Below are 21,895 nucleotides of genomic sequence, written 5' to 3' on the forward strand. Positions count from 1 at the left end.
CTTATCATAAGTCTAACTCTAATTATAGTTGTAACCTAACTATATTTGTAACTCTAACCATAGCTCTAACTATAAGTCTTACTCTAATTATAAATATAAACCTAATCATACCAATCAACCTAAACTTTACCCTAATTATGATTCCTAACCCTAACTCTACTATGAACAATAGCCCTAATCATAAGCCTAACACTTATCATATTGTAAGTCTTATTCTACATGTAACTCTAACTCTAATCCTAAATCTAAATAGAAGTCTTACTCTTATTATAACTCTAAACCTAACTTAACCTTAACTATAACCCTATCCCTAATGACAATCATGAGCCTAAATTAATCATTATTGTAATACTCACCCTAATTGTAACTATAATCCTAACCTTATTGACGATTTTTCATAGTTTTGATAGGCACTTGCATTGGGGTTTTGTTTGATGGGCTTGAAGGTGGAAATGGTTCTTGGGTGGTGTCTCTTAGCCCTTTTCCATTAGGGACTAATCTCCCTTCCCTTGTGCCTGAAGATGTGTTTTAATGATGATGAAGGTCTTTCTATAATAAGTAGTGATAGAAGTTATTTGCAAGCATTTATTTGCACCACCTATGCTTCCTTTGTGGATGAGGGTATTGGGTCTTCTTAGAATCTCATTGGTGTTGCAAAGCCTCTAGATATTTTATTTGGCTCTATTACTTATGGGAAAGTTGAGGATATATTACAGGTGTTGTTGCTTCTATGTGTAAGGTTTTAATAGTGTGTTTCAATGTGAAAGTTTTTGTTTTAAACACTTCTAGGGGTTATACTAATCTGTTTGTTTGTGTAATGAGGGAGATCCTCTACACCTAATGTATGTGTGGAATTTATGTCTTCTAATAACTTTGCTGGGGTTGGGGCTTCTCTAGTGGTACTAGGGCCCTCATGGATGGGAGATTTGATTTTGGCTCTAGTTTGATGTCATTTTATATTACTAGTGGTGATGCTAGTGTAGGAAAGGGCCATTTCTTTTTACTAGTCACAAATATATTAGATTCATTAGGGGGCTGTAGAGAGGTTGTTAGGGATTCAAAAATTGCTTCCTCTAGGTCTTTTAAAGTGGAAGGGGAATTTCCTTCTCATCCTAAAGGAATTTATGCAGAGACGATCATAGCTGGAAGTAGTAGGGTGGAGGTTGTTGTTTTTCCAATCTATTGGTCCATTTCTATTTCTAGAAGAGGATATTGTGGAAGATATCCAATTAGGTGGTATCCTATATGTCCTCTTAATAGATTTTATGCAAATTTAGAGCTTTTTGGTTCTCTCTATCTACTCTTCATGAGTGGATTACTAAACATTGGAAGTAATTAATTATAGAGATGGTTCACATTTTTCTTTGGTTGGGGAATTTTTTGTTGCAAAGTTTCAAGATTTTTTGGATATATAGACTATTCTTTGCAAAAAAAATTTCACCTAGGAAATTCATTTCCTTTTAATGATAAAAACCTAATATGAGGATTTTGACCCCACTTCAAGATCCTTCTGTAAGATGCCTATTTGGGTTAGGCTTCCTTATCTTCCTCTTTATATATGGGTTGATTCTCTCCTTGAAGAAGTGGGGGTTTCCCTTTTATATTCTTTATGGTAGATGAGGAGCCTTTTAGTATCATGTATTCTACATTTGCTCATATTTTAGTTGATATTGATGCTTCCAAAGGACTGGCAGTTGAAATCCATCTTAACTCTTTTAAAAGGTTCTTGGATTCAAACTTTGGAATATGAGAATCCCTTTTAAATGTAGAAAATGTTTCATGATAGGGAATGCTGCTATGAAAAATGGGGTTGAGAAGTCAAATAGAAAAAGTATTCCTTGTCGTGGAAGGGCACCTCTACTCACCATTATATGGTTTATAAGGATTCTCCTCTCTCAAATAGACAAGCTCCATCTAATAATTTGGAGCAAGCCCAAGATGGTGTATTTTCTATTGAACCTTGTTTTGGTTCTTCTTATTTGAAGGATGTTATTTCCACTATTATAGGTGTTGTAGTTGGGAAGCTTGTCCCTATCCTAGTTGGTTCTAATAAATGGTGCAAGAAAGGAGAATCTCCAAAGAAGATGTCCTAGCCCCCAACAAATAACTACACAGTGGAAGATAAATAACAATGCAAGATCTGATACCAAATCAAAACTCTTTATTCATAAAATAACTATTACATACAACGTGCTAGGCTATAAGGCCTTCCCAGTTATGGCCAAATATAATATCAATTACAATAATAGTTCTAAAAGATCCCTCAAGATCCAATCCAAACCCTTGCTAGTCTAGATCCACAACTGGATAAGAACACCAAGAAGAATCCACACTTGTACCCACAGGTCCACCAAGCTATTCTCTAGTTCTCAAGTCATAACCCTAGCTCTGCTCACAAACTCGCAACTCCACCACAATCTTGCTATAAACTACCTCACATTCGGTGTTTTATCCACAAACTTAGGAAAACTCACCCTTTAGCTACTCTCCAGACTCACTCCTCTAAATGAATTATTCACTCCTTGAATGAATTACTAAAAGACTCCATAAGACCCCCTACTTATATCCAACTAAGCCACAATTTGACCTAGCTCATTATAAACTAAATTAAATCCCTTACATTAAATATAGGTTGAGTCATAAGTTAGCTACAACACTAAATTAAATACCCATGCAAAAATTAAATGCCAAAAGTTAGCTCATAGACAACTTGACACCAATAGAACCAAGAGAAAACTGAGCATTAGCAAAACCAAGCTGAGCAACAATAAATTTCCAAGCATCATTAAACTCCCAATACATGCTGAGCACAATAGACCATGCCAAGCTCCAAGACCGTACCGAGCTCCCAGACCATGCTGAGCTCCAAGACCATGTCGAGCTCCCAGAGCATGCTGAGCATCAAGACCATGTCGAGCTCCATAGACCATGCTAAGCTCCCACTAGTCCTTCTTTAACCAAGTACTAGTCCAAGCACTCTCCAAAGAAACTACTAAGCCTCCTCCCATGAACTCCAAAGTAGTCATCAAGCAAACTTAAGATGCTCCTGCATTAGATTCTCCAGGTAAATAGAAAAGTGTGTCCCACACTTTGATGTCCAAATAAAGATCAATAATCATCTTCATCTTCACCAAAGGCTTCCACTCCAACAAAGACAAGAAAACCAATCTACACATCATCCACATTTGCATCATTCTATGAGACACTAGATTTGTAACCATCCAATTAGCATGCTCACTCCTAGGAACAAACTAAACATAATGCTTCAATAGTAAACCCTCATCCACATCAACAACTAGTGAATCCACACTAGAAACAAAAAAATCCACATTAGTAGCAATGTTTATATCTCTATTAACAAATGAAAAACTTACAACACTAGCAATCTCATTGCTCACAACAAGATGCTCTACAAAATACAACTCATCACCAATAGCAACCTGATCATCTATGACCAAGTTCTTTGCAATCTTCATGTCAAACTGAATCAACTCATTATGAAAATGAATCTCCATTCCAGCATCAACAAGGTTAGGAATATCCTCAGCAACACCCTCAAGTTGCTTTGGAGGTTATGTATTAACTCCACAAATTGATCAACAAAACCAACCTCTTCCACCTTGACCTTGCCATTCCATCTTCTCTCATGAACAAGTCTCTTAACTAGCCAAACAACTCTCTTCTAGATTAGTAGACTCCAACTCCACAAACATCTATAGAATTCCTTCCTCACCCCATCCTTAACCTGATCAACCAAGCTAGCTTCAAACTGAGTAGACATCTTGGAAAACCTCCTCTCCACCACATCATGGAGATTCACAATCATCTCAGGGTCCAATCCTCTTGGAGCCATCTTCCAAGATCTTCACAAACCCTCTGCAACAAATCCTTCCTACACTCCTTATGATAAAACCAAATTGTTCACAAGTCAAATCACAACCTGCCACCTCACATGAATAATCAAAAACCAAATCACAAGTCTAGGACTACAAATATGCAATACAAAAAACTTTGTGATCATGCCTTAACAAGATCAGTCTTCTATCTTCACATCCATCGATCCATCTGCATGTCCTGCCAAGGTCCTAGTGCAAACTACCTCAACTTTAGTGATTTGTCTACATGCTTAGGAACAACCTTCACTCTGATACCATCTGACGTAAGGCAAGGTAGTAGAATCCCCAAAGGAGATGTCCTAGCCCCCAAAAAATAACCACATAGCAGAAGATAAACAATAATGCAAGATGTGATACAAAATCACAACTCTTTATTCATAAAATAACTTTTACATGCAATGTTTTAGGCTATAAGGCCTTTCCATTTATGGCCAAATATAATAATAATTACAATAATAGTTCTACAAGATCCCTCATGATCCAATGCAAACCCTAGCTAGTCTAGATCCGCAACTAGATAAGAACACCAATTAGAATCCACACTTGTATCCTCAAGTCCACCAAGCTATTCTCTAGTTCTCAAGCCATAGCCCTAGCTCTACTCACAAACTCACAACTCCACCATAATCCTACTATAAACCACCTCACATTTGGTGCTTTTTTCATAGACTCAGGAAAACTCACCCTTCAGCTAAGTCTCTCTAGACTCACTCCTTTGAATGAATGAATCACTCCCTGAATGATTTACTAAAAGACTCCATAAGACCTCGTACTTATACCCAACTAAGCCACAATTCAACCTAGCTCATTAAAAACTAAATTAAATCCCTTTTATTAAATATAGATCAAGCCACATGTCAACTACAACACTAAATTAAATACCCATACAAAAATTAAATGCCAAAATTTGGCTCACAAACAACTCAGCACCAAAAAAATGAAGAGCAAACCATGTGTCAACAAAATTGAGCTAAGCACCAGTAAATCTCCAAGCATTACTAAACTCCCAATACATGTCAAGCACAATAGACCATGTCGATCTCCAAGACCATGTGAAGCTCCCAGACCATGGCGAGCTCCCAGAGCATTCTAAGCACCAAGACCATGCCGAACTCCACCAATCCTTCTTTGACTAAGTACTAGTCCAAGCACTCTCCACGAAAACTATTGAGCCTCCTCCCATGAACTCCAAAGTAGTCACCAAGCAAACCCAAGATGCTCTTGCATCAATGTTAGGGCTTGTGATTGATGCTCCTGGTAAAGCTAGTGATGATGATTTTTCACATGCTAATTTTGTGCTAAAGCTCATGTTATCTCTATTGTTAGGGGTATTTTTATTTCACTAGTGCTAGCCTTTCTGCTATCCCTACTCTTCTAGAGTCTATTGTTCGTGTCTTGGAGGGTTCTAGTTATTCAGTGGACCTAAGCTACTAGAAATATGAAGCTACCAAGCTTGAAGAAGGTTAAATTATAGTTAAAGAAAAACATTCAAAGAATTTCTCTCCTTCTTTTGACATGACCTTGATATCCCATGAGAAGAATTAAAGGGGAAATCTTAGGTTTTGATGGTTCCTTGTTTTTGACAGTAGATGAATTATTTTTCTTCTTCTTTTTGGGACTATCATTTATGTTTTGTTGGAGAAAGTTTTCTTCTTCACTCTCTTTTTCTTTAATTTTTCCTATCTCATTTATGTGTCATTTTATTGTTAAGAGCTCATTTCATCTGTTTTGTTGCTGGGTTTGAGGCCTCCCCATTTAAAACCTTCTTTATTTTGGGTTTCAAGGTCCCTTCAAAGCCTATTATCACTTAACAAAAAACTCTAAACCTAACTCTAACTATAAGTCTAACTCTAATCCTAATTGTACAATGTTAGTCATGTTTTATGTCCCCCTCAATTTTTAAACTTTCCTTCTCACATGTCAAGGTCATTTGATTGCCTCAATTTGCAACCTATGATATCACCTGGTTGACACTTATGATAATCTCACAAGTTGTAACCTTTCTTTGAACCTTCTATATCTATGTGACCTAGTAACTATGTCATCAAGTTTCATGTTACCCTAAGTTGGTAACTTTTGATATACTCTTTTAAATCTTGGCAAGTGAATGCCTTCTTTTGGTAAGCCTCCCAAGGGAAGGATGTTATAACTTTTTTTTCATTAAATGAGGTAATATTTTAAAAGAAGCATATTTAAAAAAAGAAGAAGTAAAATTAACTCTTTTCATGAGGTAGCATAATATATAAACTTAATTTCTCATGCATTAACTACATTAATGTGTTAATTGGGTATATTATAAATGTAATCTTTGATTGCCTTATTCTTCAACAATCATATTGTAAACTTCACAATTAGAGGCTCTTTAATGCTAAGATGGGAATTCCAAAACCAAAAAACTATAATCATGATGACCCTTAGCCTATGCTTTAGCTTGGGAGACTGAGATAGAGGAGTGATATAACATTATTTCTACCCTATATAGTGTATCTTGAGACCTAAGAACTATCATTGCCAACCACCAAAATGATATTTCTAAGAAAAATTTGACCTCCTAGATCAACATTGTCCAAAATGGATGACCTTTATATAGAAATAGGGGTTTTGATGCCTTCTGGATCCAACTGTGACATCCATTTGGCCTCAAACTTCTCCAAAAATTAGTGCTCCCCTATTTTCTCAAGAAATACTCAAAAAATACTCTAGATCTGATCTATCAAACTCTCATTCTCCTTTTTCTCTAAATAGTGAACAAGCTATAGTAGATCTAGCTCTGATACTATGAAGTATTTGAGAAAATACACAAAAAAATCCATGAATCCCTCAAATACCTGCATATAGAAAACCTGTCACAAAGAAGAAAAAGAAAAGAAGAGGTAAGAGTTTGCTCTAAAAATATGCAAATTGTATTCTCAGATAAAGAAAAGATTTTAATTATTACAAAAGATAAATCCTTATAAAATTAGATTGAAACTCGAAAGGATAACCTAAAAATTTACAAAGGGTAACACAAAAGATAAAAGGTATTTAATAATTACTAATTAATTATTAAATAGAGAATGAAAAAGGTGCATAAAGAAAAATCTTAAGAAGGGAGAAAAGGTGAAGTTAAATTAACCTTTTCTCCCTTCTTAAGATTTTTCTGTATGCACCTTTTGCATTCTCTATTTAATAATTAGTTAGTAATTATTAAATAGCTTAAATTACCTTTGAGGTTATTCTTTGTAACTTTTTAGGTCGTACCATTTTGGGTTTTGATCTCCTTTTATAAGGATTGGTCTTTTGTAGTAATTAATATCTTTTCTTTATCTAAGAATACAATTTACATATTTTCAAAGAAAACCCTTGCCTCTTCTTGTCTTTTTCTTCTCTTTGACAGGTTTTCTACGTGCAGGTATTTGAGGGCTTCATGGATTTGTTTTGCATATTTTCTCAAATCCTTCATGTTATTAGAACCAAATCTGCTATAACTTGTTTAGTATTTGGAGAAAAAGGAGAATGAGGGTTTAAAAGATTAGATTTGGAGTTTTTTCAAGTATTTCTTGAGAAAAAAGAGGGTCATTGATTTTTGGAGTAGTTTGAGGCCAAATGAACATCATAGTCTAGAAGGTGTCAAAATCATTATTTCTATATAAAGTTCATCCATTTTGGACAACATTGATCTGGGAGGCAAAAACAATTTTCACAATAGGGCCACATGACCTCTGCATGCACTCTGATACAAGATTTTAAAAAAAATCACAAACAAAATTATTTTTTGTGGGTTTTGACCCATTGCAGTTAACTAACCGGTGTGGAACTACTGCGGTCTTTGCTAGCATTCACCACTTGACAGCTCTGCTAGTGGCTCCGTCCTCCCACCACTTGCGTGATGCTCTGCCCACTAGCAATTTCTCCACCTTCCACAAGTGGCTCCACCACCATCCTGCCATCACCACTCTACTCAGGGTGGTGTGATTTTTATCTATTTATTTATTTTTCAAAAATATTTTTTTTGAGGCATTTCCAAGAGCCCTGTCATTTTTTGGTTGTATCTTAAGCATACAAACATCTTTTTTAGATCCAAAAGAAGTGATAGAAAGTTGGTTTCGAGACGAAGAAAATAGCATAGGATTTCTTGGGTTTTGATGTAGTTTGGTTTCCTATTGGGTAGTCAAATTCAAGTGTTTTTTTCACTCTAGAGGGCATATCTTGAGCATCCAAACTCTATTTTTCAAAAACATTATATTTTTGAAAAGCAAGCTTAGTTCTCTTTCCAAAAATTCTAGTTTGTCTTCTAGATTTTTCTCCAAGCTCTTTCTATTATGGTTTTTGATTTATTGCAGTACAGTGGATATCTTGGGTGTTTCAAGTCTAGGGATCATTTTCGTGGCATGGGATTTCTTCTTTTGGGCTATACTATCTATTGTAATAGCTCTTTGTCCTTTCTAATCATTGTTGATATCATTTGTAAGCATGTTTATAAAAACTCACTGAGATAAAGTTCCACTCCTTGCATTTTTGAGATCTTTCTCATCATTGTGACTTATTATACTCGCACTACACTATAAAGTGCCATGGGGGGATAGTTTCTTACCTTTTAGTGCCCTCTTCCTTTGTCAAGTGAGTGTCCCTTCCATAACATTAGCCCCATGATGTGTTGATGACACATACTTTTATAGGTGTCTGTACCTCTTCCTCACTCTCAGTGTTCTTGGTTCTTGTCATGTCCCCTTTTCAAATAATTAAAAAAGAAAATCCTTGCTAAGGCAGGCAGGCCCAAGAAAATGAAGTTTCGAAAAAAGGGGGTTAATCTTTGGAAACCGTTGGACTAATAAATGAAAATTATTATTAAAATAAGTTTCATTAACCTCTCTTGGACGTGAGTTACAGTTATGCCCTCTTTTAAGGGGTTTGGAGGCATTTTGGGCTCATTCCAGAACTTGATTTTTGCTCATTCTTTGTTATTCTTCAGAGGCTGCCAAACCTGTGGAGAAGGAGACCCAAGAACGGGAGTTTGCAGGTTTCCAGGGAGACCCAAGAACGGGAGTTTGCAGGTTTCTAGGAAGGCTAAGGATGGGAGTTTGAAGCCATTCCATGTGCATGCTCATACAGAGTTTGCCTTTGTGCTAAACAGTGCAGATTTGTGAGTTTTTCGGGTGTGTTTTTGTATGAGTTTGGTGTTTACAGTTAAGTATTTCATATCAGTTTGGGTTGCTGCTGTATATCAGACTTTTAAATGTTAAAATAGAGCTGAATATATATATTGGGACGTGATTAAACTTTTGAGATAGATTATTAGTGTTTTTGTGGTGTTTCCGGGCATATTTTGTGCTATTTCGGGAGCCCGATGAGCATAGTTTTGGTCCTACATTTTCGAGCTGTTGTGTAAAGGCTATACGGATCTAGAAATGTCAATTTGTAGGCTGTTATGCTGCTGAAAGTTCTGTAAAAATTTCTATTTTCAGATTTATTAATAATTTGTGAAGTTGTGAAGCTTTTAGCACTATTTTCAGCATACCCGATTTGGGGTTTCTTGAGGAATTTGGTGGATCTTTGGGATATTAGCTGTTTGATTTTAAAGATCTGATTAGAGGTTGGAAATATCATACAAAACCATTAAAGGGACATTTCAGTGGTATCAGAGCCATGATCTTGCCAGCCTGAGGGTTTGTAGAAGTTGCAGGTCAGTTTTGACAACTACCCAAATCTTGCATTTCAGTTTTTAGAACTACCCAAATCTTGCATGCCATAATTTATGGTTGCATGTTGCTTCTAATTAGATGCATGTCAAAATTTATGGTTGCATGCTACTTCAAATCATTTTCATGTTAGTTCTTGGTGAATTTGGTGGTTGTAGAAGTTTGCATTTCAGTTTTGACAAGTACCCAGATCTTGCATGTCAGTTTTGACAACTACCCAGATCTTGCATGTCATAATTTGGTGGTTGCATGTTGCTTCTAATTAGTTTCATGTCAAAATATATGGTTTCATGCTACTTCTAATCATTTGCATATTAGTTCTTGATGAATTTGGTGGTTGTAGAAGTTTGCATGTCAGTTTTGACAACTACCTAGATCTTGCATGTCAGTTCTGACAACTACCCAGATCTTGCATGTCATAATTTGGTGGTTGCATGTTGCTTCTAATCAGTTACATGTCCAAATCTATGGTTGCATGCTACTTCTAATCATTTGCATGTTAGTTCTTGGTGTTTGAAGAAGTTATATCCTATTGGGGTTACACTCTACTTTATCCAGAATGGATAGGTATAGTACAGAGTCTCAGAGGAAACGATCTTGGACAATTGATAGCCAGAGTCAAAACAGTAGAAAGGATGGTTATTTAGACATTCAAGATAAACTTATGAAAATAAGCCATGACATGTCTAAACAGTTGGTTGAGCACCACCGTATAATGAATGACATGTTATCTAACCCAACTAAGGTGGATAAGTTGACTGGATTTCTATTTCGCAAATTTTCTCACAGGACAGATGACACAATTCCCAAGAACTTGCATGAGGAGTTTGAAAAACTAGCTGATAGCCAGGTAGAGGTCTCAGATTCTACTCTGCCACAGGAGGTGGTGGGAAAGGATATTACACAGATTGATAGTAACGGTCAACTTGATACTCAAATTGAGACAATTGTTTACAGGTCATCAAAGGGTGATGCCACAGGTATTCAGGATGGTATAGTTACAATAGGCAGTGACTACAGTGTAGTGGGTTCAGATGATGATTATGAGGATGTTGTTGTGCAGGATGGTGAGATACCTAGTAGAGATGAGCAGACATTGAGCATTCATGACTTTGCTGAGAAAGAGTACCAGACACAGTTAGATGCTTCATCACATGAGGTTGAGGCTGGTAGTACTTCACATGATTTGTCCAGCCAGCTGAAGGTGAACAAAGATAGTAGTGTGACTTCATTATCTCATCATGACAGGTATGTGGAGTTAGTTGATATTGGTCATATTACTCAGGTGAGGAGTTTGCTTGAGTTACCAGTTGATTCTAGTTTACGAATATGGACTCGAGATTGTTATATTGGCATTTGGGATTCAGTTGACTGGAGATCTTTAACACTTTTTGGTAGCAATGTTTGTTTGGGTGCTATCATGGATTTGATTAGTAGATTACATGGTGTTGTCTTTTCTTGTGCCAGTATCTTGTCTGATGTTGGTATTAGTTTTTATACACCAATGTTGGGCTTTGTTCATATATCCAGTCGGCCATACTTGTTGGAATGTGTTGATGATATTTCATATTTGGAAGTGTGTATAGATGAGTCCCAGGATCATATTGGCATTGATGACATCCAGAAGGATGCAATGGGCAGTTTTGAAGACTTAGTTTCCTTGGGTATAGAGGAGTTGGACAGCAATGCTAATGTTTTTGATACTCTGTCTGTTGATATGAGCTTTAGATTTGATTCACAGGATATGGATGGTAATACTCTAGAGACTAGTAACTTTGAGGACACTCCTTCAGACAGTGCATCAGAGGAGGTTTGTAGGAGACAGTCAAGCCAGTGCCATCATGTGTCTAATCAGTTGAGAGTTAGTGACCAAGACATTGCTATCACTTGCCAACATTTCGATGCTGCTCGTCAGTTGTTAGCAGTTTATGGATGGGGTTCTCCTACTAGTGATGAGCAGGGAGGAAGTTATCTTTCCTTGACAGAGATCCACTCTTTATGGGAGGCTATTCGGATTTTGAGACAGAATTATATGCAGTTGGTAGCCGACAGAGATTATCTTATGGAGTGGGGTAGTACAGCATATGATGCATTGTTGGCCAAAGAAGATGAGGTGAGTGATCTTACTGAGCAGCTTGAGGTGACTTCTGAGATTCTTGAGAGTACACAATTGGCTCTCAAGGAGTCACAGTTTCATTTGGCTAAGGTGACCATGGAGTTAGAGCGACTACAATCTTTACCTGATTCTATACAGTCACAAGCTGTGGTGTTTGGTGATCCGAGGATGTCCATGGCCGAGATTGTTAGAGATAGTGGAGATGGGGATGCATTCATCCTTGATACTAACATTTGCATATCAGGTTCATTCCCACTAGAGTCAGGTTCAATTGAGTTGGGTGCTGTAGCAGATTTTTGTGGTGTGCCTGACATGGTGGTGACCTCTAGTACTAATGGCACGAAGACTAGAGATGTTGTATCAAAGACCATGTGTGATGTTGGTGAGCTGATAGTTGGCATGGTTCCTACTAGTAATACTACTCCCTTCGCAATGTCTTCAGAGGTAGTAGTCAGTTCCAACTTGGTTAATGATCGATTGCAGTTAGTTACATTTAGATTACAGTCTAAGCCACTGACTGAGATTGGTGCATTCTATCGGCATTACACTGTGAGGTATGCTCATCTATCTACCTTTGATGACCATGTTGATGAGATGATGATACAGAGATGTACTTTGGTTCCTAGTGCTTATCATCAGTTATGTGATAGTTTGATGCCTCAAGATGAGAGTTGTGATGGGCATGACATGGTGATAGGTCCTACAATTGACAGGTTGATAATACATGACTTAGAGCAGGAGTTTTGGAGTGATGCTTTAGCAGGTGTTGTTATTGATTCTACTCCTTTGGCTATGACATCTCTTGACTTAGCTGGTGATCAGTCACAGTGGGTTGTATCACTTCTTCATGGTGAGCTGTTGACTGAGGTTGGTTTTTTTTATCAACATTATATTGCAGGATATGTACATCAGTTAGCATTTGATCCTTGTGCTGAGGAGTTGATGGCAGACAAATTTGGTTGGGATTCCATTTCTTACTCTTTATCTTGTAATGTCTTTTCACCATCAGCAGTGTATGGGAGTTATGGTTATGAGATAGTGGTCAATGATTTGCAGAGTTGTGTTGACTGCAGGAGTTGTACAGTGTGTGGATTCTCCATACTTGGTACAGTTTCATTCGAGAGGGTTCACCATTGTTGCAGAGTTGGATTGTACATTCCATATAGGCCAGTGGGATGCGTTGATGGTATTTACTATGTTGGTAGTTTGATTTCTCCACTTTACTTGGGTTCTGATGTTCTAAGAGTTTGTGCCTCATGGGTTTTTGATTGTGGTAGTGGTGATTTCGGAGTTTGGTCGAGCTATAATTGTCAATTTGATTATGGATTTCTCTTGGTCATATTGCAGAGGATATTACAGGAGCCTGTATTAATTGGTAGTAGTATAGTTCATGACTACATTTGGGATCCAGGTGGATTGATTGGTTTATTGTTCAGCCATTGCTTGAGGACAAGCAATGATTGGGAGGGGAGGACTTGTCATGTCCCCTTTTCAAATAATTAAAAAAGAAAATCCTTGCTAAGGCAGGCAGGCCCAAGAAAATGAAGTTTCGGAAAAAGGGGGTTAATCTTTGAAAACCGTTGGACTAATAAATGAAAATTATTATTAAAATAAGTTTCATTAACCTCTCTTGGACGTGAGTTACAGTTATGCCCTCTTTTAAGGGGTTTGGAGGCATTTTGGGCTCATTCCAGAACTTGATTTTTGCTCATTCTTTGTTATTCTTCAGAGGCTGCCAAACCTGTGGAGAAGGAGACCCAAGAACGGGAGTTTGCAGGTTTCCAGGGAGACCCAAGAATGGGAGTTTGTAGGTTTCCAGAAAGGCTAAGGATGGGAGTTTGAAGCCATTCCATGTGCATGCTCATACAGAGTTTGCCTTTGTGCTAAACAGTGCAGATTTGTGAGTTTTTCGGGTGTGTTTTTGTATGAGTTTGGTGTTTACAGTTAAGTATTTCATATTAGTTTGGGTTGCTACTGTATATCAGACTTTTAAATGTTAAAATAGAGCTGAATATATATATTGGGACGTGATTAAACTTCTGAGATAGATTATTAGTGTTTTTGTGGTGTTTCCGGGCATATTTTGTGCTATTTCGGGAGCCCGATGAGCATAGTTTTGGTCCTACATTTTCGAGCTGTTGTGTAAAGGCTATACGGATCTGGAAATGTCAATTTGTAGGCTGTTATGCTGCTGAAAGTTCTGTAAAAATTTCCATTTTCAGATTTATTAATAATTTGTGAAGTTGTGAAGCTTTTAGCACTATTTTCAGCATACCCGATTTGGGGTTTCTTGAGGAATTTGGTGGATCTTTGGGATATTAGCTGTTTGATTTTAAAGATGTGATTAGAGGTTGGAAATATCATACAAAACCAGTAAAGGGACATTTCAGTTCTCTCTATTTTGCAAGAGTTATTTGTCCACTTTCCTAGTTTCTTATCACCTCACCCTTGTCTACATTAGGGAGGTTCTTCTGTTGTTTCTTATACTTCCTTGGTTTGATGGAGTGATTTATGTATTCAATTTTTGTTCCTATGTACTAGGCAGATGTAGTGGCTAGGTACTTATGAATTTCAATGAGATGGATCATTTACCATATAGACACTTTTTTTGTTCCTACTTTGCTTGCAACCTTCCATGTTTGACTAATCAACTCTTTAGGCTTTGGTGTTTCATGCCATCTGCATCTTCGAGTTTAGTTGTTTTCTTTTTTGTGCCTCTTGATTTGATGCAGATTATAGTCTTCTCTACTTGGTTAGTTTCTATTTTAGTGGAGGTTCTTCATATCAGTAGTTTCTTTTGACATATCTTTTTAGCTTCTACATGCTTCAATGTTTTTCTTCATGATTTCTCTTTTGTTTCTATCTTCTAGTACATTCCCTAGTTTGGAGGATTCTTCAGTCCTTCACTAGTTCTTTTTAACTATCTCTTTTAGGAGTAGAGTTTTTCCCACTAGGTTTTCTCTATTTCTCCATTTAATAGAAATTTTGTTGTGATTGGGTACCTCATCAGGCCTTGTTGTCAAGACCCAAGTTTTCTTTCAGCATTGCATTGTAGTTTCCTTGCTCTTTCTACATTGTTTGTAATTGCATTGTTGCTCATCTTAAGAGGGGATGTTAGAGAAAAAGGTTAATTTAATTTCATTAATTAAATTACCTTTTCTCCCTTCTTAAGATTTCACTTTATACACCTTTTGCATTCTCTATTTAATAATTAATTAGTAATTATTAAATAGCTTTTAACTTTTAGGCTACCCTTTGTAACTTTTTAGGTTACCCTTTTGGGTTTCGATCTCCTTTTATATGGATTGATATTTTATATTTTCTTTATCTAAGAATACAATTTGCATATTTTCAAAGAAAACCCTTACCTCTTCTTGTCTTTTTTTTCTTTGTGACAGGTTTTCTACATGCAGGTATTCGAGGGCTTTGTGGATTTTTTTTGCATATTTTCTCAAATCTTTCAAAAGAGACTATGTTGAATTCAACTTCATGGTAGAAGACGTAGACGATGATAGAACCATGGAATTCATGATGGACCTCCTTAATTTACTCCATTTATACCAAAATGATGTGAGAAATCTTCAAATGAAGAGGACATAGAAGCTCTCTAGATGCAATCTAACTATCACCTTTCTTAACAATAGAATGGTTGCAGTTTCTTTTTGCAATCACTACATGATATGTGTGTGTGTGTGTGTGTGTGTGTGTGTGTGTGTGTGTGTGAATTTTGTAAATGAATGGGGAGGGGAGATAAAGATAGAAAGAAATACATTTTGTAAAGAAATTAACCTTTTTTTTTAATATCTATAAAAGAAATACTATGATCTTTGTTTTTCATATGAATGTAATAGTAATTTTTGTAGAAGTTGAGAAATCCAACTTCACAAATCCTCAAGAACACCTACATGCAAATATCGTACAATGAAGAGAAGCTAGAAAATGGAAAAAATAGAGCTCAGAAGTTCTAAAAAATGTGAGATCAAAAATGTATTCTACGTTATGAAAACAAAGTACAAAAGTTCAACCTTTTAAGGTGGACAAAACCTTAAAGGAAAGAAAGCTAGGTTTGTGCATTATAATTAATATAAAATATCAATTATATGCATATAAGAGAGCTAAAGCACCTAGAGTAATAAATAACTTACCCTAACACCCCCCCTTAAGTGAAGCTTAGGAGGAAGCTAACCTAGCAAAGCTATGAAAATGGGTCCTGGCAACAAGGCCTAATTAGGTACCCAAAACAAGGAAATCTCTGCAAATCGAAGACAAAGGAGAAAACATAATGGGAAAAACCCCTCTCGAAAAGAGATAGAACAAACATGCTGAAAAAAAACATGAAGGAAGGAAGGCCTCAAGAAGACCCCCCAAGGACAACTTTCATAATCCCAAGCATAGACCACAGTTGAAGATAGCAAGGCGATGCAAATGACTTGTTGAAGATGTCAACAACCTGTGCATAAGTGGAAATGTACTCTAAAGAGAGAACACCATCTTGGATCAGATGATGAATGAAATGCATATGAAGCTCAATGTGTTTAGTGTGTTGATGCTCCACTAGTTTGCAGGAAATGTGAATAGCACTTTGATTTTTGCACCACAGAATAGTGCGGTGATCAGGAGAAAAACCAAACTTAGTCATCAACTGCCAAAGCCATAAAATCTCCTGACTAGCAAGCATTTCAGCTTGATACTCAGCTTTTGTAGATGAAAGTGCATGAGCCTACTGCTTCTTGCATGACCATGTGATAGGACTAGAGCCAATACAGAAAAAAAGCCAAAAGTAGACTTTCGATCATCGACATCATCGGCCCAATCTGAATCAGTGTAGCCAACAATGTTAGGAGTCCTTACTATGTAATGAATTCCATAAATCAAGGTGTCTTGAATGTATCTCAAAATACACTTGGCAACTTGCTAATGACTCTCATGAGGCTCATGTGAAAATCAAGAGACAAGACCCTCTGCAAAGGAGAGATCAGGACAAGTGTGTGTCAAGTATAACAAGCTACCAACCAACTGCCGATATAATGTAGGATCCACTGAAGGTGAAGTGCAAGAGGTAAAAAAAGTAACACTTGAATGAAAAGGTGTAGGAGCAGGCTTGCAATCAAGCATGTCAAAGCATCAAAGCATGTCAAGAGCATACTTCTGCTGGTAAATAAAGATTCTAGCAAGGGACTGAACAATCTGGAGATCAAGAAAATAGTGTAGCAAGCCAAGATCAGTCATCTCAAACTGTTCCATCAATTCTCTCTAAACATCCTTAATCATAGAGGACAAGCTACTTGTGAGAAGAAGATCATCAACATATAGCACAAGGATCAAAACCTCAGCCTCAAGATGCTGAATGTAGACTGTAGGATTAGAATGGCAACAGACGAAGCTTGTAGAAAGCATAAAAGAGTCCATCTTCTCATACCAAGCCCAAGGGGCCTATTTGAGACCATACAATGAGCATCAAAGTTTGCAAACCAAGGTGGAATCCTATACAAATCCCTAAGGCTGCTCTATGTAAATCTCCTTAGTAAGATCATCATGCAAGAATGCACTCTTCACATCCATCTAAAAAATGGGCCATCCTATGAAGTTGCGAGGGATAAGACAAGGCAAATAGAGTTCATCTTAGTGACAGGGACAAATGTCTCAGTGTAATCAATACCCCCAACCTGTGAAAAACCCTTCGCAACAAGACATGCCTTACACTTATCAATGGAACCATTAGCAACAAACTTAGTACGATACAACCATTTGCATCGCACAACCTTTCTTCTCTTAGGAAGAGAAAAAAGATCCCAAGTATGATTCTTTATCAAAGAAGAATACTCCTCCTCCATTGCATTGTCCCACTCAGGATGTCCTGTTGCTGCTGCAAAAGTTTGAGGGTCATCACAAATAGCATGACTGAGAAGACTAGAACTTGCAGTATGTGAATGGGTGTGACAGGAAGTGGTAGGGTCACTAGCTAGTGATCCTGCAGCCTCGACTATAGCTCGGGCCCATTTAGGCATTTGGGGATGATCCTGTGGTAGAGGTAATTGGGGATCAACATGATCATCATCCTCATCATCTAAAAAAGAGACTAGAAAGGATGAGGGAGCGATGGTAAGTTAAGTAGACTCTAGATGTAGGGTATCTACTGTAGGAAGGCACTCATCAAACTGGACATCCCATCGAAATAGGACCTCACGGGAATTAGGATCAAACAATCTATAGGCCTTAACATCCTCACAGTAGCCAACAAAAATGAGGTGTCGACTCTTTCGCTCCATTGCTCTCCTCTAAGTATCTGTTATAAATGCCCACGCTTCACTACCAAAAAATCAGAATGAAGATACATCATGCTTGACGTGAGACCAAGCCTCCTCAGGAGTCATATTTTGAATTGCCTTATGAGGCATCCGATTCTTAATGTAGTTGGCACAATTGACTACCTCTGCCCAAAAACACAAATCCATGGACCTGGACTAAATCATACAATTAGCCATCTCCCGAAGGGTGCTATTCTTCCTCTTAGCCACACCATTTTGTTGAGGGGTGTAGGGTACTGAAAACTAATGTGAAAGACCATGTTCAACGCAAAAATCCCTGAAAGCTTGGTTCACATACTCCCCTCCATTAGCTGTATGTATTCGCCGAATAGAAAGACCAGGCTGCTTCTCAACAAATGTCTTGAAGACTTGAAATGAACCAAAGGCATTAAACTTGTACTTCAAAAAGTACACCCATGCACATTTGGAGAAGTCATCAATGAAAGTAAGCACATATTTGGCACTTGAAAAAGGAGTGGAAAATGACATGAGGTCACTATGAATCAACTCCAATGGTGCCAAAGCATGAGTGGCTTGTCCATGTGGAAAAGGATCCCTATGTTGTTTGCCAAGAGCACAACCTTGATAAACACCATTTGTATAGCAAATCTAGTGAAGCCCAAGAACAAGTGCTTGTGTACTCATCTGTTGAAGATATCTGTAATTGACATGGCCAAAATGCTCATGCGAAAGTTTTCCTACTAAATTTGCATGTGCAACAAGACATGAACCTGTGTCATCAGAAGACTCAAATCCATCAAATTTATAGAGGCGAGATGCAGAATCAATAGTCCTAGTAGCCACAATCATCTCAAAATCATGTAAGTCTTGGATAACCACATCATGTGGTGAGAACTCAATTGTCTTACTAGAGCTAGAGTGGAAAATCTGATATATAGACAATAAGTTCATCGAAATGTTAGGGACAAGAAGAACATCCTGAAGAGAGCCCCCAGCTAATGCAATAAAACTAGAACCCATGACGAAAAGATGTGATAAGTTCCCAATAGCAATCTGGGTAGTAGGACAAGGGGCAAGTGAGGTGACCAACTTTTGAGTGTTTTTCATATGGTGAGACACATTGGAATCAAGAATCCAAGTAGGCACAGAAGTCATAGCTCGTGTAGTAAGAGCATGACCTTTCCCTGCAAGGGGAGATGCAGACTTAGGAGCTGAAATGTGATGCTCCTGCATGGCTTCCTCTAAAGCCTCCAAACATTTTCAACACCTAGAAACGGGATGTCCATCCTTTCCACAAAAATTGTAGGTATTAGTTGATTTTTACTTAGTCTTGGAGGTAGATTCAGTAGACTTCAAAGTAGATTTACCCTTGGAAGGGTTAGCTAGAGGTTTGGCATCAATTTTTGGTGCATCTTTCTTCGGTTTGGCTTTCTGTTTTTGTTTCCCCATGAGAAGTTTGAGCAACTAATGCTTGGTTGGAAGAGTCAGAGGTATCCACCTGTTGGATCTTAGCCTATTCTCATGTCAACTGATCACAAAATGTCTCAAATGAGGACATCTAATGTCTATTACCCAAGGCATCCATGGCAGAGTAGAAAGTGGAAGAAAAGATCTAATACTGTCCTCACAACTTTGAGAGTATAAAAAAAATACACTCATCATTAGTTTTGTTTTTACCACATCCTTGCAAGGTTGTACGTAGAGATTTGAACTTCATCAAGAAGTCTTCAATAGTGGGAAAGCCGGCTAGTGTCAAAGAAGTCAACTCTACATCAAGCTATAGTGGCCAAAACTCATTCACTATGCCAAACAATGTGTGGAATTTGGTCCAAATAGCCTGTGGAGTGGTCAAACCATCCAAATGAAATAGTAGACTATCAAAGATGTTCAGTGCAATCAGTCCCATGGCTTCATCGATTTTATTTTTGTGCTAAAGAACCTCATAAGGGTGTTGCAAATCAGGTTGGTTCACATCTAGGCATGACCATAAGCCTCTTGACATGAGAAGCCTAGTTGTCTATGTCTTTCAGGTGTGATAGTTGTGTGGCATGAGCCGGATCACAAAAGGATTTGACATTGAGAGAAAGAAAAGATGGAAGTAGAAGGGTCTAATTCTAAAGAAAATTATAGAATAGAAAATACTCCCCCCACAATGAATAAACATATCCCCCAAAACCAAAGCAACAACTATGGAAAAACACAAAAATTGAGAAAAGAACCTAGAATTCGGATGCAGATAAGAGGAAAATAGAAGCCTCTAATTCAACACCAAATTTGGAAGCTCAAATGAACTTATAATCAAATGAAACTAGCACCATTGTCTCCATCTCTAAGTCAGCTTTCTAATGCTTCTGTTGGATCACAAAAATATGTCTGTATGCTCAAGTTATGAGCAAAAAATTGACTACAGGTCCAAAAGAGGAGCTCACTGGAATATTATAGACACTGTCCTAAATTTGACGCTCGTATGGCCGTCACCAGGCCATCACCAAAAAAAAATTTGATCATCAAAAAGATGACATCATGTTTACAAAAAGGTGATGTCAGCCAGTAACCCAAAATGTGACGTTAGTTGACAAAATGATGATGTCACCTAACGGATTGCTAACGGGTCATGTCTGAAAATGATGTCAGGATGATGTCAGTTGTCAGAGTGGCAGAAATGTGAAGACCACCGGTGGAAGTGGCACCCAGGAGGAGAACCTGGCGATGCCACTGGTAGAGGCAGAGCGGAGGAGGCGCTTGGGTGGCAATCGGGTCGAAGCGGAGCACTGGTGGTGGAGCTGGCTGCGGTGGGTGCTCGATGGGGCCGCGGTGGCTACTTAGTGGAGCACTGGTGGCATGCTAGTGGCACATTTTTTAAACGCAAATTTTTATTTTATTTTAATTTTTTTGTCTGTACGACTGTATGGCAACATGCAAGGGGGGCAAATTTTTTTCCCAAAAGCCAAAAACTACAAATTTTATATTTTTTTGACTGTAAACAACCTTCTGGATCCAATGGTGGCATCTGTTTGGGCCCAAAGTGCCCCAAAAATTTTCTAGTCACCCTTTTGAAGAAAAAAACTTCAAAAAAGCTGAGGTTTTTGACTCCGAATTGAGGCTTCAAGAATCTTCAAATGAGGAAGTAGCAGGTCTACTCTGATACCATGTAGAAGTTGAGAAATCCAACTTCACAGATCGTCAAGAACACCTACATGCAAATATCCTGTAATGACGAGAAGCCAAAAAATGGAAAAAGAAGAGCTTAGAAGTTTTCAAAAATGTGAGAGCAAAAATATATTCTAAGTTATGAAAACAAAATACAAAAGTTCAAACTTTTAAGGTTAACGAAACCCTAAAGGAAAGAAAGCTAGGTTTTCTCATTATAATTAATATAAAATATTAACTATATGCACCTAAGAGAGCTAAAGCACATAGAGTAATAAATAACTTACTCTAACATTTTTTTGTTGTTGTCAGGGCCTTATTTCTCCGTGTTCTATTGGTTACTTATAGACATTGTTTAATTCTATGTGATATGTTATCTTTTAATAGTTGCTATGAGAGCTACAAATATTATGTTCCCCTATTCATACTCTATTCCCATTTTGTATAAGTGAATTATGTTTTCATTTATACTCTTTTCACATTGTTAGTAGTCTAGTTCATTTGTTTTGAAAGCATTTTCACTCATCTTCACTATCTAGTTAAAAGAACTTAGATTTTCATACCTTGTATATTATACATCAAGGTTACTCAACTACCTCACTTTGTAACCTATGGTATCTCTCGATAGACACTTATAATAAGCTCACAAGTTGTGACCTTGCTTCAAATCTTCCCTATTGGTGCAAGAGTACCCTCATAAAAATAAGTACTTCTATACAACTTAAGGACTCCTTGAAGATCCTAGGAACTATAATAATAGGTTAGGAATGAATGTTATTTATTTGG

Source organism: Cupressus sempervirens, chromosome 9 (genome assembly GCF_028749045.1).
Source record: "Cupressus sempervirens isolate cs-2001-9-10 chromosome 9, ASM2874904v1, whole genome shotgun sequence".
Taxonomy (NCBI): Eukaryota; Viridiplantae; Streptophyta; class Pinopsida; order Cupressales; family Cupressaceae; genus Cupressus; species Cupressus sempervirens.